The sequence below is a fragment of the Bison bison genome, unplaced genomic scaffold (assembly GCF_000754665.1).
Source record: "Bison bison bison isolate TAMUID 2011002044 unplaced genomic scaffold, Bison_UMD1.0 scf7180017864469, whole genome shotgun sequence".
NCBI lineage: Eukaryota > Metazoa > Chordata > Mammalia > Artiodactyla > Bovidae > Bison > Bison bison.
In genome coordinates, this window is record NW_011495030.1 from 4,068,830 (window position 1) to 4,087,542 (window position 18,713).

At 40.0% G+C, this 18,713-nt stretch overlaps 1 protein-coding gene across 3 annotated transcripts in view; it reads left to right on the forward strand.

Annotated features, from left to right (window-relative positions):
* The window catches only part of KANK1 (KN motif and ankyrin repeat domains 1), a 216,355-nt gene that overhangs the window by 12,505 nt on the left and 185,137 nt on the right, over window positions 1-18,713 (forward strand). Inside the window, exon 2 of one of the 3 annotated variants that reach the window (XM_010860685.1) lies at window positions 4,361-4,460. The exons of the other annotated variants lie outside the window; for them this stretch is intronic. The gene's annotated coding sequence lies outside the window, so the exon portion shown is untranslated. The remainder of the gene's footprint in view (window positions 1-4,360; window positions 4,461-18,713) is intronic. 3 annotated transcript variants of the gene reach the window in all.

The window sequence follows — 18,713 nt, forward strand, 5'->3', positions numbered from 1 at the left end:
GAGTGCAGTTGTGCGGTAGTTTGAGTATTCTTTGGCATTGCCTTTCTTTGGGATTGGAATGAAAACTGACCTTTTCCAGTCCTGTGGCCACTGCTGAGTTTTCCAAATTTGCTGGCATATTGAGTGCAGCACTTTCACAGCATCATCTTTCAGGATTTGAAATAGCTCAACTGGAATTCCATTACCTCCACTAGCTTTGTTTGTAGTGATGCTTTCTAAGGCCCACTTGACTTCACATTCCAGGATGTCTGGCTCTAGGTCAGTGATCACACCATCGTGATTATCTGGGTCGTGAAGATCTTTTTTGTACAGTTCTTCTGTGTATTCTTGCCATCTCTTCTTAATATCTTCTGCTTCTGTTAGGTCCATACCATTTCTGTCCTTTATCCAGCCCATCTTTGCATGAAATGTTCCCTTGGTATCTCTTATTTTCTTGAAGAGATCTCTAGTCTTTCCAGTGTCTTAATGGATGGAGCGGATTTGATCTGTTTCTTACAGCAACATCTACTGTTGTCTGTTCTCATGTTCTTTACAATTAATAACTTTCATTCCACAGTACAAATTGAGAGTAAAAAGGCAAGTCATGAAGTAGAAGATATTAGTCATATCATATATCCAAGAAGAAACTTGTTCAGAATATGTAAAGAACAGTTACACATTAATAAGAAAAAGTGAAAATATAATTTAGAAAATGAGCAGAAGGGCATTCTGTATTATCAGTCATCAGAAAAATACAAATTAAAACTATTATAAAATACCAATACAAACCTACCCAAATGGCTAAAATAAAAAAATTCCTAACAACCAAATGAAGATATAGAAAAGCTTAAACTCTCATACACTGCTGATAGATACATAAATTGGTTTAACTACTTTGGGAAGCTCTTACTTATCTATAAAACTGAACAAACTTGTATCCTGTTACTCAGTAATTATACTCCCAAATATGTATACCCAACAGGAGTGAGTGCTTATGTGCACCAGAAGGATTTACAAGAATGTTTATAATGGAATGATAGAAACATAATAGAAACAAGCCAGATATTGAATAAATATTTGTGGTATGATTATGCATTGAAATACAACACAGCAGTAAAAAACCAAATTACTGCTACACAAAACTTGATGAATCTCATAGATATTGAGTAAAGGAATTCAGAAATTAGTATACATATTGTATGATTTCATTTATATGAATATCAAAAGAGAGGCAAAAATACTCGATGGTGACAGAAGTCGGTATAAGGATGTACTGGCTGGTGAGGGACCTAGGGGTGGTGATGATTTGGATATATTCGTTCGTGAAAAAATTCATCATGATAAATATTTAAGATTTATGTACTTTATGTGTTATTCTTTAAAAAGTTTATTAAGATCAAACATTTACAAATAAATCAAAAATTAAAACAAAGTAGTAAGGCTTATTGGCTGCATAAAAGAGAAACTCATTTATACTGGCTTTAACAAACTGGCATCAGCAATAAGAAGTTTGACTAAAACAAACAAACAAATAGCAACCAATCCAATAAAGAATTTCTTGTAAGGAATCCAGTGGAAATTCAAGTGAATGATAGCCAGCCGGTCTTCCTGGGAATTTGGAAGTTAGGGCTGGAAGTTATGGTTTCTTTTGAACACTCCTGATGTCTTGTCGCTAGCATTTTTACCATTCTTTGGCTTTTTTCTGTAGATCATCTTTCTCTGCTTCAACTCACGTTTGGGTAGAGAATGGCACTACAGTCCTTGCGTATCATGACATCCCATTTCAAGCCTAAGTTTTTGTACCATATGGTCCTCTCTTCTTAGCCCTCTCTCATTCCTGGTGGATCAGCTTTGCCTAGGCCTCCTTTTCCCCTCTGAGAATGGGAACTGTTGTGTGGTCCCGTCAGCTGTGGTCAGAGTCTGGGATCACACAGAAAACACAGAACAGCCAAGGCTGAGGCTGGGTGGATTTTTCAAAAAGGGGAAATGTATGTGGGAAGAAAATGGTTTATTCCTGAATGGGGTTTTTTAGAATTACCCTTCACTTTTCATTAGGCACCTTCTTAGTGTGCCTTTTTTTTCTTTCTTTTTTTCCCCCACTTGTTTCCTCCCAATTAAACAGACTTTTACTATAACCTATGAATATGACACCTTGTCAGCTTAGTCTTAGTACATGTTCTGAGTTTCTCTGGACTTGTAGCTTGCCAGGACCTCATCACAAATTTGTAAGAGGTGGTGTTGAATATTTTTCCTTCAGAAATTAAGTTTTTAGGTGAATTCATATATATTTTTATCAGAATAACTATGAGAGGAATATTAACTTTGGGCATTGTTTTTCTTTGGCTTTTAGAAAAAAAAATAGAGACATCTAATAATTTTCATTAAGTTCTATCCTAATTGATCATTTGAAAAATTATTTGCATCATCAAATCTTATATCTGATGAGTTACGATTTCCAGGTAGGGACTAATACTAAAAATTAAAATGAATCTGACCTAGACTTTGTAAAGAATGGTTTCTACATACCATAAAATATTAGGCAGTTACATTTCCTTGTTTTGCAAGGAGACTGGTATGCCAGTTACGTTTATAACCTTGATTCTTGTTTTATCCCCACATCAGTTAGAGATTAATTACATACCTGGGGAAGGGTGAGCTGTTTGAACCTTATCTTCTTTGAACCTACTATTGTTTTCAACAAGATCTTCTAAAGGTCAAACAAGTAACTTAAGTTTTCCGCTTCCCCCTAAAGCACATATTTATAAAGTAAAAACTTTAAAAAAGCCAGAATGTTATTTTCAGTTTATTGTATTCTTATGTAGATGGTTAGCATGAAAATTCATTGGCACTAAAACCTACTTGTTCATCCGCCTTTATTAGGCTGCTCTGAGTATTAATATTTCATTGAGCCTTAAAACATTTTTTTAAAGGAAGCATTGGTTTCATGTCTAAGAGTAGATGATGCTTAATGGCTTAAAACAACATATTTTAATTTCTTGTTCACATTACATGACAGCTCTGGCTCTGCTCCAAGGCTGGTCTTTGCTCTAGATCCAGGCCTGTGGAGCTACCGCACAGTCTGGGACATAGTCTCATGAGGGCAAGAAAGGAAACGACCAGTCCATTCATGACTATTACTGCTTCTGCGTATATGCTACTTCCAGTCACATCCAGTTTGTTGAAACAAGTCACATGGCTAAGCCTGCTAACAATAGGGTAGGACGTGTAATTAATTCTTCCATCTGGAGCCTCTGTAAGTCACATGGCACAGGAGGTGTCATCCTCTTATGGGGAGGACAGCAAATAACTGAAACAACAACAGAATCTACCATAGTGGAAAACTGTGTTTAATTCAAAGAAGTTTAACAGCCAGGATGCTGATTTAGGAATGGCTTTCGGAATTGACTAAATCTGTATTTTTGAAAAGGTTATGCTTCAGAAATCTGTCTAGATCTGGGAAACAAGTCTAGTTTTTGCTTGGGACTGATGAATCTTTTATGAACTGCAGAGCTATACCTGCAGTTTGGTAACTTTCCACTCATGGTTTTTCAAGGGTCTCGATCTATATTTTAATCTAGAAATGACTCTTTTACTCTCTGGACTTTTATTTCTTAATTTTCCATGTACTACTGCTGTCTTATTGGTCATTGTTTTTTGTTTATCTGTATTGATATGGTCTTGCTAGTCAATTAAAGGCAGATGGTTCTGTCAAAAGAAGAGTAGAGAAGGGGCCTTTTGGCAAAACTAAAATTTGTTGGGGCTTAGTAAATATTCTCTCACAAGTGAAATTTCTGTCTTATTTAAAAAATATAAAATCAGAATCCTTTAAAGAAAGAAGGCAAATTATAACCGTACTTATTGCGAGATGCAGAACTTCAGTGCCTTGGTTGTCTATTCACCATCTACATGGTGGAGAAATTCAGAGCTCTTTCAGAGTTGGGGAAGCTTGCTCATTCCTACATGTTTACCCTCACAGCCTTTGCATGAAGTTGGGGGCAATCTGTTGAGGCAAGAATCTTGGATAGTTTCTGTAATTTTTATGCGAATGCTGAGATTTCTTCTGCTTGGCTGACTTTTATAGTAAGTGGATCCTTGATTGGTGACATTGACTGTTGCACTCTGGGGTTCTTCCTAAGCATTTGCCTGCCCCAGCTGCTCATGAAAACAGAACTAGGGCTCATCGATGAAATTCTAAAGAATCTTACACGCCAGTTCCATCAGAGCACTGGGTTCTTGGAATGCTGCACTTTTCTTTAACTTCTAATGTCTTTTAATGAATCATATATGTGATGTCCTTTGCTTGTATCGAGGGATAGTGAAGAGTTTAAGAAACGCCACAGGAACCTCTCACACATATGAGCTCTTTTGTGTCTCTCAACAGCCTTTTGCTGAAGAACCATTGGAAAAGCTGTCCTAGGCCTCCCTATCAGGCGGTGCTGGGACTTGCTTGGAAGAATATTTGACTGAACACTGTGACTCTTGTAAGAGATGCAGTTTCCTTATTGCTTTCTTCAAATTTATATCGCACTGTTAAACTGCCGTGTAGAACTTCATGATAGTCATTTTTGCTAACTGGTGGATGCCTCATTTACTGCTCCACTATTTTTTCCCTTGTTCTCAATTTTTTTTTTTTTCTGTTTTTAAAATTAAGGTAAGTTAGTCTAGTTTTGAAGGTTGCCTGATGCCCTTTTTGGAAAAGGTTGTATATAAACACATGTATTCTGTTTACTTGGCACAGCTAAACATTTTAAGAGGGCCTGCTTATATGAAGTTCGCAGAGAGAGAGAGGAAGGAAGAGGAGGTGGAGTAGGGTGGGGAGAACACCCCTTTCGGTGCTCTTTGTCCCCTTTATTGTTCTCACAAGCAGATGTGTGTGCTTAGGGGATTCCTGGGGTCTCTGTCCCTTGCACTCAGGGCGAAACTCTTTCTGGCCTTTTGATAATGAGGAAGGGGCTCCTGATGTGCCATGGGATCTGATTTCCAGGCCCAGGACCAAGAGTTGGATTGAACTGGCAGAATGAAAACAATGTAATAGACACTTCTGCAGGGATGGGTCAAGAAGGGACTGCAGGCTAATTTGGGGGGTTGAAGTTGGTGTTTCCCAACAAGCTACTCTGGCTTCTCATCCAGCTTACTCTCCGAACTCTGATATTCTCCTTGGGCTCACAGTGCCTGTCTGCCTGTGTTGTCCTGACCTCCTGCCCCTGACCTGTCCTGGCTTATCCTTCATTACTCTCCACTGGTGCGTACGGATTGTAGTAATCATGCAGAATTGGCCAAAACTCTGGACTGCAGTGTGGTAGCTTCGCCTTGAAAGTGCCTCCCTTGAACTCTGACTTGATGATACAACTTTGCTGTTGTTGATGGATAATATAAAGTATGCTCATGTTAAACTTTTTTCTACATTTGCTAGTTCTCCTCCTGGCTTACTTGCCACTCCTTTTCAGTTATCTTTGCCAGTTCTTCATAGCTATGATTTTGGAAAGGTGTGTGTGTGGGGGTGCCGCACGGATGGTTAGGGCTCAATCCTTGATTCTTTTTCTAGACATCTGCTCCCTTGGTGATCTCATCCAGCCCCAAAGCTTTAGGTATCATCCATATTCCGATTATTCTCACATTCATTTCTCCAGCTGTGACTTCTTTTCCCAACATTACACTTACATGTCCAACTGCCTCCTGGTGTTCCCACCTGGATGTCTGATAGCCACCTCAAGCTTGGCAGGGCTGAAATGGAATTCCTGGTTTCCCCCCAAACTCATTCTTATCACAGTCTTCCTTGATAGATGGTAAATACCCCCAAACTGTGGCTGTGTTTGCCCTCTGTTCTTTCCTCTCCACCTAGAATCCATTAGCAATTCCTGTTAACTCTACCTTAGAAATATATCCAGAACCTGTCGCCTCTTCCCCCTTTTCCACTGCCATCATTCTCTCCTCCCTAGATTACTGCAGCAGCCTCATGACTGGTCTCCCTGCTTCAACAGTGGTCCCTTAAAAACAGAAGTCAGATGAGACACTTTTCTCCTCAAACCCTTTCTTGGCTTCCTGTTTCTGTAAGAGAAGTTTTTTCAGTGAACCCCGTGGCATTCTTGACCTCTTGGCCCCTGGTTTCCCTCTAGCATCCTTTCCAGCACTCTTCCTGCTCCTGTGCTCAGCAGCGGTGGCTCTTTGTTCTTCCTCAGGGATGCCTACATACTTGCCCTCAGGGCCTTTGCACAGGCTGCTCTTCTTATCTCTGTGCTTGTTCATGCTGAGTCCTGCTCAGATGGCACATCTCAGTACCTTAACTGTTCAGAATTATAATCTGCCTTCTCTTGACCCTCTTTGCCTAGCTCTTCCTTTTCTTTCCCCTATAGCATACTAACTTTACCTACGATGGTTACTGTCCATCTACTGCTGTAGGTTATGGGCTTCCCCAGGGCAGGGATCTTTATCTGGTTCATTGGCTGATATATATCAGACTTCCAGAACAGAGCCTGAAAATGTAGAAGGCATTTAATGGATTTTTTTTTTTTGGTAAGTCTTTATTGCATTTGTTACAATATTGTTTCTGTTCTTTGTGTTTTGGGTTTTCTGGCCCCAAGGCAAGTGGAATCTTAGCTTCCAGACTAGGGATCAAACCCATATCCCTTGCACTGGAAGGTGAAGTCTTAACCAGTGGACCACCAAGGAGGTCTCTAAAACTTTTTATTTTGTATTGTGATAGTTTCTTCTGCACAGCAGAGTGACTCAGTGGTATATATACATGTATCCATTCTCCCCCAAACTCCCCTCCCATCCAGGCTGCCACATAAGGGTTGAGCAGAATTCCCTGTTCTATACAGTAGGACCTTGTTGGTTATCCATTTTAGATATAGTGGTGTGTACCTTTCAATCCCAAACTCCCTAACTAGTCCCTCCCCCAATCCTGTAAGTGTGTTCTCTAAATCTGTTTCGTTCATTTGTATCATTTCTTTTTAGATTCTGAATATAAGGGATATCATATGATAGTTCTCTTTCACTGACTGCACACAGTATGACAATCTCTAGGTCATAGCAAATAGCATTCTTTCTTTTTAATGACTGAGTAATATGTCATTGTATGTATGTACCACATACTCTTTATCCATTCCTCTGTTGATGGACATTTAGGTTGCTTCTGTGTGTTGGCTATTGTAAACAGTGCTGCAATGAACATTGGGGTGCATGAATCCTTTCAGATCCTGTTTTTCTCCAGATAAGTGCCCAGGAGTAGGATTGAGGGTCTTATGGTAGTTCTCTTTTTAGTTTTTTAAGGAATCTTCATACCGTTCTCCATAGTGGCTGTACCAATTTACATTCCCCAATACATCTTTATTGTTGAATAAACTACTGATGAGGATTTGCTGTGCCATTCAGAATCCCTCCAAGGAGGAAGTGTATGTTTTAGTTCTGTGTTTGAAAAGTGTTTACAGTATTTCTCTGAGGAACTGGGACTTTTTTCTCCCAGTCATGAAAGTTGTGTACCTCATCCAGTTTCCATTTATGCTTTGGCTCCCAGGATGCCAGGAACTAAGTTTTATGCTCAACTTTAATAGTGATTCTGTGTTTCAATATATAAGTAAAATAATAACAATCATTTCCCTCCTTTTCTGTCTCCCCTCCCTGTAGTTCAGATGGTAAAGAATCTGCTTACAATACAGGAGACTCAGGTTGGATCCTTGGTACAGGAAGATCTGGAGAAGCGAATGGCAACCCACTCCAGTATTCTTGCCTGGAGAATCCCATGGACAGAGGAGCCTGGTGGGCTAAGTCCGTGGGATCGCAAGAGCCAGACAGGACTGAGCGACTAACACTCCTACTACTAGCTTTCATTTGTTGATAAGTGGCTTTGTGGTTCTTTTTCTTTATTTTTGGACAAGAACTATGCCTTTTATTGTTAGACCATTCAAGTAACCTTTAGAGTAATCGGTGTGTAAGAATTCTTTTCTGTTCTACAAAGAAGTCACAGTTTATCAGAGAGTTGTTTGTCTTAGCTTATAGCTGATTTTCTTTTGAGTTTTCATCCGGTCGTCATGATTGTTTCAGGCAGTGTGCTTACTGGTTTGGTCAGTATTCTGAAACAGCAATTTTGATTATGTTATCTCTTCATAGGCTTTTATTTGATTGAATTATGCTTATACAGATATTAATGTACTTGTAAATTACCACTGTCTGCTTCTTAGGCTCAGTCAGTTCAGTTCAGTTGCTCAGTTGTGTCCAACTCTTTGCGACCCCATGAATTGCAGCACTTCTTAGGCTAGTCGATCCCAAATTCTTGCTTCTTAAACCCAAGGGCCTTTATTTCTGACAGAAAATTTGAGCAATTTCTTGCTCCAGTTCGATAAGAGGAATTGTTGGCTAAAACCAGGGAGGGTTAAATTAACAGAAGGCTGTTCAGTCTGGATACCTAACTGATGCCCTAGCACGTGCTTTTAAAATGAGAGTTGTTTTAGGGGTGTCTAAAGCCATAGGCCTAAATGTCTTCCTAGAACTTCAGTTTTGCTTGAAATTTTTAGAGAAACCTCTTTTCAATTTGAGCAAGTTCTGTCACAAAGATGCTTAAAAAAATCTGCAAAACATCACATGCATGAGTTGGTCAAATGTGAGTTAATAATTCTAGTAAATGTACTTTTATTTAAGAAGGCGTGTGGTGATGTTAGCCACGTGATCTAGGAGTGTAAGCCTCAAGGCTTGTGCCAATTTCCCTGCTCCTGTGGCTGCTAATTAAGCATTAGAACTGAAAATGGGAATTTTGCAGTGACTCTTTTAGTAACCACACAATGTTTTTTCATATGTAATTTTTAAATTTTATGTATTTATTTTCGGCTGTGTCACGTCTTCGCTGCCATGTGGGCTCTTCTCTAGTTGCATTTTCATTGCGGTTCAGGGGCTTCTCATTGTGGTGGCTTCTCTTGCTGCAGATCACGAGCTCTAGGGTACATAGGTTTCAGTAACTGAGGCAGGTAAGCTCAGTAGTTATGGCTCCCAGGCTCCAAAGCACAAGCTCAATAGTTGAGGCACATGGGCTTAGTTGCTCTGAGACATGTGGATTCTTCCTGGATCAAGGATCAAACCTGTGTCTCCTGCATTGGCAGGCAGATTCTTTACCACTGATCCACTGGGAAAGCCCACAACTGGTGTTTTTGTTTTTTTCAACAAATTGAGTTTGTCACTCAGAGGATCAGTAGTTTCCATTTATTTAAAAAATCTGATTACCTAAAGCCATTGTTTCTTACAAATCAGTTCAGTTTCCTATTCAAGTTGCTTTTAATCAAGTCTTGCATTCAACCCACACACATCCTTAACTTCACCTCTCATAAGAATGAGGTAATGGAAATCACAAGAGTACTGGGAACACCTTCAAAGAGTCTATCCATCTGACCTTGTGTCTGAGGCATTCTCCTAATGAATGGGTCAACCTGGGGATGCCCATGTCCCCAAGCCTCAGACTGGAGTTGGTGAACAGTACCAGCACCAGTCACCTAAAAACCATAGGTTGTTCTTAGATGCTATTTGAAATGTGGATTTTATTACATTGGTAATGCAGATTAGCCCATCATTGAGTCTCATGTGTTTAAAAAAAACAAAACGTGAATATTGGCTCTATGGAAAATGTCAATGTTTTGTATGTTTGTGTGTATATACTTTAAAAAGTTAAATTACCCTGTAAGGCCTGTAAATGAAAATAGAAGCCCCTCTGCCCTATTTTTCTCCCCTGATTCCTTCTCCTTACAGAAAACTACTTAGAAATCTGTTTTTCTCCTAATGTTGTTGAAAATGGTGATACTTGTGACTGTGAAAATGACAGTGTTTTGAGAAAATATGCTTATTCTGTCATTTCTTGATTTTTTAAAATCTGAATTTGAGTATTGTTTCCTGTCTTCATATTGTGGAAGATGAAACTGTAACTCATAATATCTCCCATGGAGTCTTTTCTAAAATCCTCCTAATGTAAACCTAGTTGCTTAATTTGATTAATATATAACATTTAGATTATAGTGACTGTGAAAATCGTTCATAACTAAGATGTGGCATTCAAATGACATTTCCTTCCTCAAATACACCTTTTTCTCACCCAGAGTTAAGAATGGTTAGATTTATGTACCTCTCACTGATTCACACCCAGATTGAAGCCCAACCTTCTTCTTTATGTTTAAAGACCTCAGGATAGCTGTCTGATCCTTTCCTTCTGAAGGCATTCCTTATGAAGTGTGCCTATCAGCCCGGAGATGGCCCTTATTCCTGTTTCCTGGATCCCATGATGTGTCCTTTCCTTGTGGTGTCTCTTGGTCTCTTCTCTTGGTGGAGGGCATTAGCCAGCAGCTTCTGAGAAGATTTACATGGGAGATACATTTTCATGAAATTTGGCATGTCTTTAAGTCATACCGCCTAACTCCCACACTCTTGATAGTTTAGCTAAATGTACTTTTCTGGTTTGGAAATCTTTTCCTTCATAACTGACAAGATTTCTTGCAAAAATTCCAGCCTTTTATGAAAGCTGGAACTTTTCCCTTTCTTCTCTTTGAAAGCTTTTAGTGTCTTTTATGGGCTTCCCTTGAGGCTTCCCTGGTAGCTCAGAGGTTAAAGCGTCTGCCTGCAATGCTGGAGACCTGGGTTCAATCCCTGGGTCAGGAAGATCCCCTGGAGAAGGAAATGGCAACCTACTCCAGTATTCTTGCCTGGAGAATCCCATGGACGGAGGAGCCTGGTGGGCTACAGTCCACGGGGTCACAAAGAGTTGGACACGACGGAGTGACTTCACTTTTCACTTGTGGCTCAGCTGGTTGTCCGAGGTAGTCTCATTGATCTATTTTCATTAAATTTTCTGGACACAGAATTGCCTTCCCAATCTAGAAACTTATGTTTTTCAATTATTGGAAAATTTCTTGAATTACCTTTGATAACTTTTTCTCTTGATTGAATTTTTCTTGATTGAAATATTGATCTTCTGGAGCAGTCCTTTCAATTTTCTTACCTTTTTCTCCTAGATCTTTGTCTATTTTTTTTCAATGTTGGGTTGAATTCTTCAGCTTTACTTACGACCATTGTATTGAATTAAAAAGTAATTTTCAAGTGGATAATGCATGACTCAAATTTAAAGGAGAGTGTGTGTGCTGTCGCTCAGTCATATCTAACTCTTTGTGACCCCATGGGCTATATATAGCCCACCAGGCTTCTCCTAAAAGAGCAAAGTGAAAAGCCTCTCAGTTCCTGCCTGGCCACCACATTCCCTCCTCAGAGACAGTCAGTGCCATTCCTTTCAGAAGTACTCTGTCTGTATATAAAATCGAATATGGGTTTATTCTCATATTCTCTTCCCCTTTAAAGTCACAAATTATACCATTCTTTACATTTTGTTATGCACCTTCTTTTTTCATGTAATCATGCCTGGAGATTCCGTGGTGTAGGTACAATTTCTCCTATATTTTTATAGTTTTAAACACAACAGCATAGTATTTCTTTTTACAGATACTCTGGGTTTTGTTGACTCTATTTCCTGTTGATTTTGATGTTTGTAACAATGGTGCAAGAGATAATTTTGCATAAACATTGTTTTGTTCACATGTGACAAATTCTGAATATGGAATTAGTGAAAGGATTTGTGGTGGCGCAGTGGTAAAGAGACACAGGAGTGCCAGAAACACAGGAGATGCAGGTTCAGTCCCTGGGTTGGGAAGATCCCCTGGAGAAGGAAATGGCAACCCAGTCCAGCATTCTTGCCTGGAAAATTCCATGAACAGAGGAGCCTAACTAACTACAGTCTGTGGGGTTGCAAAGCGTCGGACAACGACTGAGCACGCACATACATAATTGTAATAAATATTGCCCCAAATGTCTTCCATAAAAATTGTGCTACTATGTATAATTATCACCAGCAAGGTATGAAAGTACCTTTTCCCACATCTGTGCCAACATATTATGTTATGAAACTGCTTAATCTCTGGCAGTTTGATAAGTGAAAAATGGTATTTCATGTGGTTTTAATGTGCCTTTGTCTTAAGAGTTGAATATCTTTTTATGAGTCTATAAAAGCCATTTGTATTTACCTTTCTGTGAACTATTTTATCCTTTGCTACTGGGCTGTTAGTTTTCAAGTTGTGACACTTTATTTATGAAGGAAATAGGACCTTTTTTGGTAATAAGAATTGGAGTTGTTCACAGTTTATTTCATTTTTTGGACTTGGATTATGTTGCATTTCTTCAGGTAGGTGAATTTACCAACTGCTTGTTTGAAAGCCTTTGAATTGAATGCCATATAGGGAAAAAAGTCTTCTCCAGTCTAAAATATATATTTTTGTATGTTTTATAAAATATATATTTATATAACATATATTTTTCTGTATTTTATAAAATATATATTTTTATATATTCTACCTGGGTTTTTCCTAGTACTTCTGTGGTTTCCATTTTTATAATTAAATTATTAATCCATCTTAAATTTATTTTAGGAAGTAGGGATGTCAGGTTTACCTTTTTCAGATGGCTGCTGGTTTTCCCAGTATTTATCAATAATTCATTTTTCTTTCTCTTTTTTTGATTGCAGATGCTACCTACCTTTACAATATACAAAATCCCATATGCTTTTGTGTCTGTTTCTGTTCTGTGGCTCTGCTGAGCTATTTGTATTTTATTTGTAACATTATTCTAATTGTTAAAAGTTTTCCAACATATTTTTATATTAGGGAAGATTAAATTTTTATTTTTATTTTATTGTTGATGTTAATCATCAATTTTTCACTAACGCTTGAATTATGTAAATTTTAAAGGAAACCAATCAGAATTTTATATAGTGTAAAAAGAAGTACACCACCCTAGGTAAGGTCATAGTTTTCTAACTCAAAGCTTGCTTTATTTTTTCCAATGAGTAGGAAGCAGGATGCCAAAACAAGGGTAAGAGGTACTTAATTATTCACCTTTGGCATCAAAACTGGCTTACACATCAGAATATTTAGCCTTGAGGGAGAGAAAAAAAGTGATTACATAGGTCAACAATTGCACAGCAAAACTCAGCTTTGAGAGTTGAAGAGACTTGATTGTGGGAACACTAAGTCGTTTGAGATGAGCTTAGTTCATTCTCAGGTGATGAAAATACATGATCAGTAGTCAGCTGTAGTGCAAGTCACATTGGTGATTTTCCTCCAGTGAAAAGCCTTTATCCATCTGAGATGAGAAAAGAGACTCAGTGAACCGGAGACCATTTCATTCTGAACCATGACAGCCTTTTGGCACCTCTTCTCAGTGTTGCTCCGAATAGACTGTAAAATGGAAAAAACAGTTGCCACTTCTCTGTGTGTGTCTGTGTGAGCCAGGCTGTTGCCATATTAATATTGTGACAGCAAGAAAGAAGAGAACTTGTTTAGGTGGCCACCTGAGGTGTAATGCATACTCATGAGTGAAGCATTTCAGAAACTGTTTTAATGAGTTTAAAACATTGACTATGGGTGCAAGCACAGATATATTATGAAGTAGACTTGTCTTAGCTCAGACTGCTGTAACAAAATACTGCAGACTGAGTTACTTAAGAGACATTGTCACAGTTCTGAAAGGTGGGGGGCCCAGTCAAGGTGCCTCATGGTTGGGTTCTGGTGAGAGCCCACTTTCTGGCTCGTGGAATGCTGTGTTCTTGCAGTGTCCTCTTGTGTGGAAGGAGGAAGGGCTCTGGCCTCTTCCTCTTCTTGAAGGGACACTAATCCCATCATGGTGCTCCCCCTCAGGACTACATCTAAACCTATTTACTTCTTAGAGGCCCCTCTCCAGATACAGTCACACTGGAGAGTAGGGTTTCAGCGTGTGAGTCTGGAGGGTACACAGATGTTTAGTCCATAACAGGACTGTAAACTGATGAGTGAGCTGTTCCGAGCCCCCGTGGTCAGTCCTCTCCTCAGAGGACTCTGAGGAAACTTTGGCTTCATTTAGACATTACAGTGTGTATAGATTGAACAGTAATTTGAGAGTGTTCCTCTCCCTTTAGGAACTCTGGACCTAAAACTTGGGTTTAAAATCTTCCCTGTAATGCCTGGAGTGGGCCCAGGGTCTTCCAGAGGTTTGTTTTAAAAGGTGCTGCTGTGGCCTCATTTCCCTTTATAAGTGAGAAATTTCAAAAAAGAAGCAGTCACTTGAATGCTAGCATACGTTTTCCTATTTGTTTTATGTTTTTTAATATCATTTTTTAAGTGTACAATCCAGTGGTATTAAGTATATTCACATGGCTGTGCAGCCGTCACCAGCATCCATCTCCAGAATATTTTCATCTTCCCAAACAGAAACCCACTAAATACTAACTCCTTAATTCCCCTCCACTCCCCGTGACAACAACTATGCTACTTTCCAGTTGTTTTGTTTTATGTTTAGATATATAGCTGATACTCAGAAGCTAAACATTTCTTATTTGAAAGTCTTCACCAAGCTACTTGGCTTGAGCATACAATTTGCTGGTTAAGCCTATGATTAAAATTCACTCTTAATCACTGGTTTTAAAACATCTTGGAAGTGGGTAAAACTGCTTGAGTTTATTATGAAGAAATGTACTTGCAGTTTTCTAGAGTAGATCAGAGATTTCCTTACCCATGGTAGCATCTCGGTCAACTGTGCATATTGTTTCTCTTAGCCAGAAAGCAAAACTGGCCATTGTGGTTATGATAAAGCTTGTGTACACAGCCGTAGGAGGGGGCAGGAAGGTAGCTGTGAGCAGAGTCCCTAGGTAACTTTCTGAAGATGGTGGAGTGTCTGGCACTGTGTGGTTGCTGGTCAGAACGTTTTGAAATTGGATTTTGTCCTGCAGTGATGGTAACTCTTTGACAAGAAAGGCACTTGTGAATATTTGCATTGCTTTGAAGCCAGTGCCAAGAAGATACTGTGACTGATGGCCAGTCAGAGGCAAAGATGGGTATGTGAGGTTTTCATAACATAGGAATAAAGATTGTTGAAAAAAGGAGACAATAATTAATATTGTCAGTAAAATTCGTTGAACCTGCAGGGCAGTTTGGACGAATCATAGCTGTTTTAAGAATCTGCTGCTCATAACGGTGTATCATAGACGTTAATCCTGAGTTAAGAGTGTGAATTTAGGATCAGAGTTTAGGTCTGCGGATTTGTGACTTGGGCGTGTTGTTTAACCTTTCCAAGTTTCTCCTTTCTCACTTTGTTCATCTGAAGAATGGACATGGAGACAGTTACTAGGATCTTTGTAAGGAACAGATGAGATAACGCATAGGATTTAAAGTGTTATATGAAACCTCTTATGGCCCTGAAAGAAACATATAAAATAGAAAGTTTTATATACATATATATTTTAACCTTCAAAATACTTGATCTTCCAGTCTGAGTTATTTGACTTATTTGAATCCCAAATAGTTTTTCCTTGATCATGTTTGGATGTCTGGACTATCCTGATTGACTGCCTAGTGAGAAGTCAGGGATAACAGAGGCTGGTTTTTGGCACAGTCGATCAAAACCAGGGTGTCATTCCTAGTTCCTGATGAACTAAGTGAGGCAGATGCAAAGGTCATGTGAACTTGGAACGGTTCCTACACATTATGTTGTTTTGCTGTTCAAAAAGCAGTCTGGAATTTGTTTTCAGTGGCTAAGTTCATTATCTAACTGTCTCCAAGCCATGCCTCCTGTCTCCAGGCTTGCGAAAAGCAAAACAAAGTCACTGTGCGCCCACATCAGCCTTTTAGGAGGCTCTGGAGATTGGCTGACACGCCCAGCGCTCACAGATTTGGGTTCACAGAAGGAGAGGGATACGTCGCCCAGTCCTTTTCCCACTCTTTGTTTACCCACAAGGTTCAGGAGAGATGTGCAGCATGGGGAGCAGAGAAAGGGGGGCATAAAAAGACCCAGCCCTGTTGTCATATGCACCCAGATGATACATCCGCCTTGATAACTGCCTGTTTGGGTTAACTGGGAAAGGGCCTGAATAATCATAGTGGGAGTATGAAGAATGAGCCTTTAGAGCTACCCAACTGGTGGAAATTCAGAAAATGTAATGTAGAAATGTATGTTTCTCCAGCTTGTAAATCCCAAACAATGGGCTTGTTGGAAGAACTTTTGAAGCTTGTTTGTTCTTTTTGAAAGCATTATTGTGTTCAGTGGGTACATGTGCTTCGGTCATAAAAATGTGTGCCTTAATTACATTGCCAGGGAGGCTGTGAATTTTACTGCCAACAAAGTAATGTAAGATGTGATGTCTTCTCAACAGGCACCAGGAGATTTTTTTTTGAGGAAAAGAAAGGCAGAAAATGCTGCTCTTAGGCAGAAAATGCTGACTGTGTTGGCAGATGTATATATTCTGTTTTATAAACATACTAGTGGAGAATGATTTAGTTCTTTGCGTGCTGGTTTTGTCATAATAATTCCTAAGGTGAATTCCCCTCCCCCCCTTAGTTATGCAGTAGCCTGCTGGCAGACATTTAACTATTGACTGTTAATCTTGGGGAATGCTGCTGCTGCTGCTGCTAAGTCGCTTCAGTCGTGTCCAACTCTGAGCGACCCCATAGATGGCAGCCACCAGGCTCTCCCATCCCTGGGATTCTCCAAGCAAGAACACTGGAGTGGGTTGCCATTTCCTTCTCCAATGCATGAAAGTGAAAAGTGAAAGTGAAGTCATATCTGACTCTTAGCGACCCCATGGATTGCAGCCCACCAGGCTCCTCCGTCCATGGGATTTTCCAGGCAAGAGTACTGGAGTGGGGTGCCATTGCCTTCTCCACTTGGGGAATGAACTACTGTAATTTACCATCAAGGGTACAGAGACAGAAAGAGATATTCAAATGCTTTTAGGGCCTCTTTTCTTCCCAGTGATGTCTTGTCCCAGAAACTTTATGAAAGCTCCAAATCTAAAAAACAAAACAAACAAACAAAAACTTACAATAGGAAAAAAAGCTTTTCTCAGTAGAAAATTCTATGAGTTTCTATAAAATTTTGCTTTGTCTTACCCCTATATGAATAACTGTGGTCTTTTAATTTTTGTTGTGTTTTATAATTTCATGGATGAAGAGGGGAGGCTGAGGTAGGAAGCCAGGCAGGAGAATTAAAAATGATGCCTTTCTTTAAGGGTGCCTCTTTCACCCCCTCCTGCTTGCCTCTCGACCGTGGGACCCAGCAGCATCACTTCCTGTCCAAGTTGGCACTGGCGATGGCACAGTATCTCTGCCCAGTGTTCTCAGACTGCAGCTGGCAAGTTTCCAGTAACAGAGTCACCAGCAGGAACAACTCAACCTCCTTTCTGTCTTTCTCTGCTTCCTTGGGCAGTTTCCCCAGCCCTCAGTCCATCTGTCCCTTGCTTTTTGTAATAGCCCTATTGAGTCCTCAAACCTTGCCTTTGGTTTATAGGAGCACTGGCTTCCTGAGCATCCATGTTTGCCTCTGTTTTCTTCTTTCATGCTTAGGCCCTAAGTATTCTCTAGGGAAGACTTTTCTGTGGGAGAAAGGAAGGATATATTCCTGTCCAGTTGTTTTCCCCTCTAGACGGGGTCAGAAAAATAGCTCATACTTTGGAGTGCCTACTCTGCACTCAGCACCACACCAAGGACTTTCTGTGCATGACCTCATTTAATCCCCAGAACAGTCCTGCGAGATGGGTGCATTATCGCTGCATGCAGGTCAGAGAGGTCGTTTGCCCCAGGTCAGATGGCTGGGATGTAGCAGTGTTCCGAGGACAATGGCCTTGTGCATTGCAGAGTGAGATGGTCTGTCCAGTGAAGCTGCTGGGTGGCAGAGGTGTCCCCAGTTTGTCAGGGGCCTCCCTCCATCTGGGGCTTCAGTTTCTGAGACCACAGTAGGCAGTATGGTATATGGTGGTGTTTGTGATTTCCTCTGCTCTTGACCATTTAGGTATATCTCTCTAAGGTGATTTATGCTTTCTCTTCTACGGTCTTCACTTCTTTCTGAGTCCTCCTTAGCAATCAGTAACAAACATCTATATGTCCACAAACAGGTCTGTCCAAGGCAATCTAGACTTTCTCTACCATCCTCTCCAGAAGGCTTCCAGGCTCCACTCACTGCTCAAATCTAAAGCCACTTCCATATTTCTAGATCTGTTCTAGCAGCACCCCACTTCCAGGTACCAAAATCTGTATTCATTTTTCTAACCTTGCTATAATAAAATCCACAAGTTTAGTGTGTAAAACAACACAAATGTATTATCTTACAGTTCTGTAGGTCACAAGGTCAACACAGGTCTCACTAAAATCAAATCAGTGGGTGGGCAGGGCTAGTTCTGGGAGAGAATCTGTTGTTTCCATCTTCTTGAGGCCACCTGTGTTCTTTGGCTCATGACCCCATTCTTCCATCTTCAGAGCCACATCAGTGAGTTGCATCCCTTTCATGCTTTGAGTTTTTCCTGCTGCTACTGCTCTCTCTCTCTGACCATAGCCAGAAAACGCTCTCTGCTTTTAGGGATTCATGATTACACTGGACCATATGGATAACCCAAGGACGTCTCCTATCCTCAAAGGAGGATATCCTTAACTATAATCACATCTTCAAAGTCCTTTTTTGCTATGTAACGTATCATAGAGTCATAGATCTGGGAATGAGGACTTGGACATCTTTGTGTCTGGGGGTTGATTATCCTGCCTACTATAGAAGGCACAGTATGAACAGATTACACAGTTAACTCTGGTCTTAGTTTGCAGCCAGCATTCCTATAGGTCAAGCATGTGGTTTTTATTACAACAAATATTTTATTCAGGGCTCATGAGTTCCATCTGGCTGACAGCATGCACCTTGCAGGA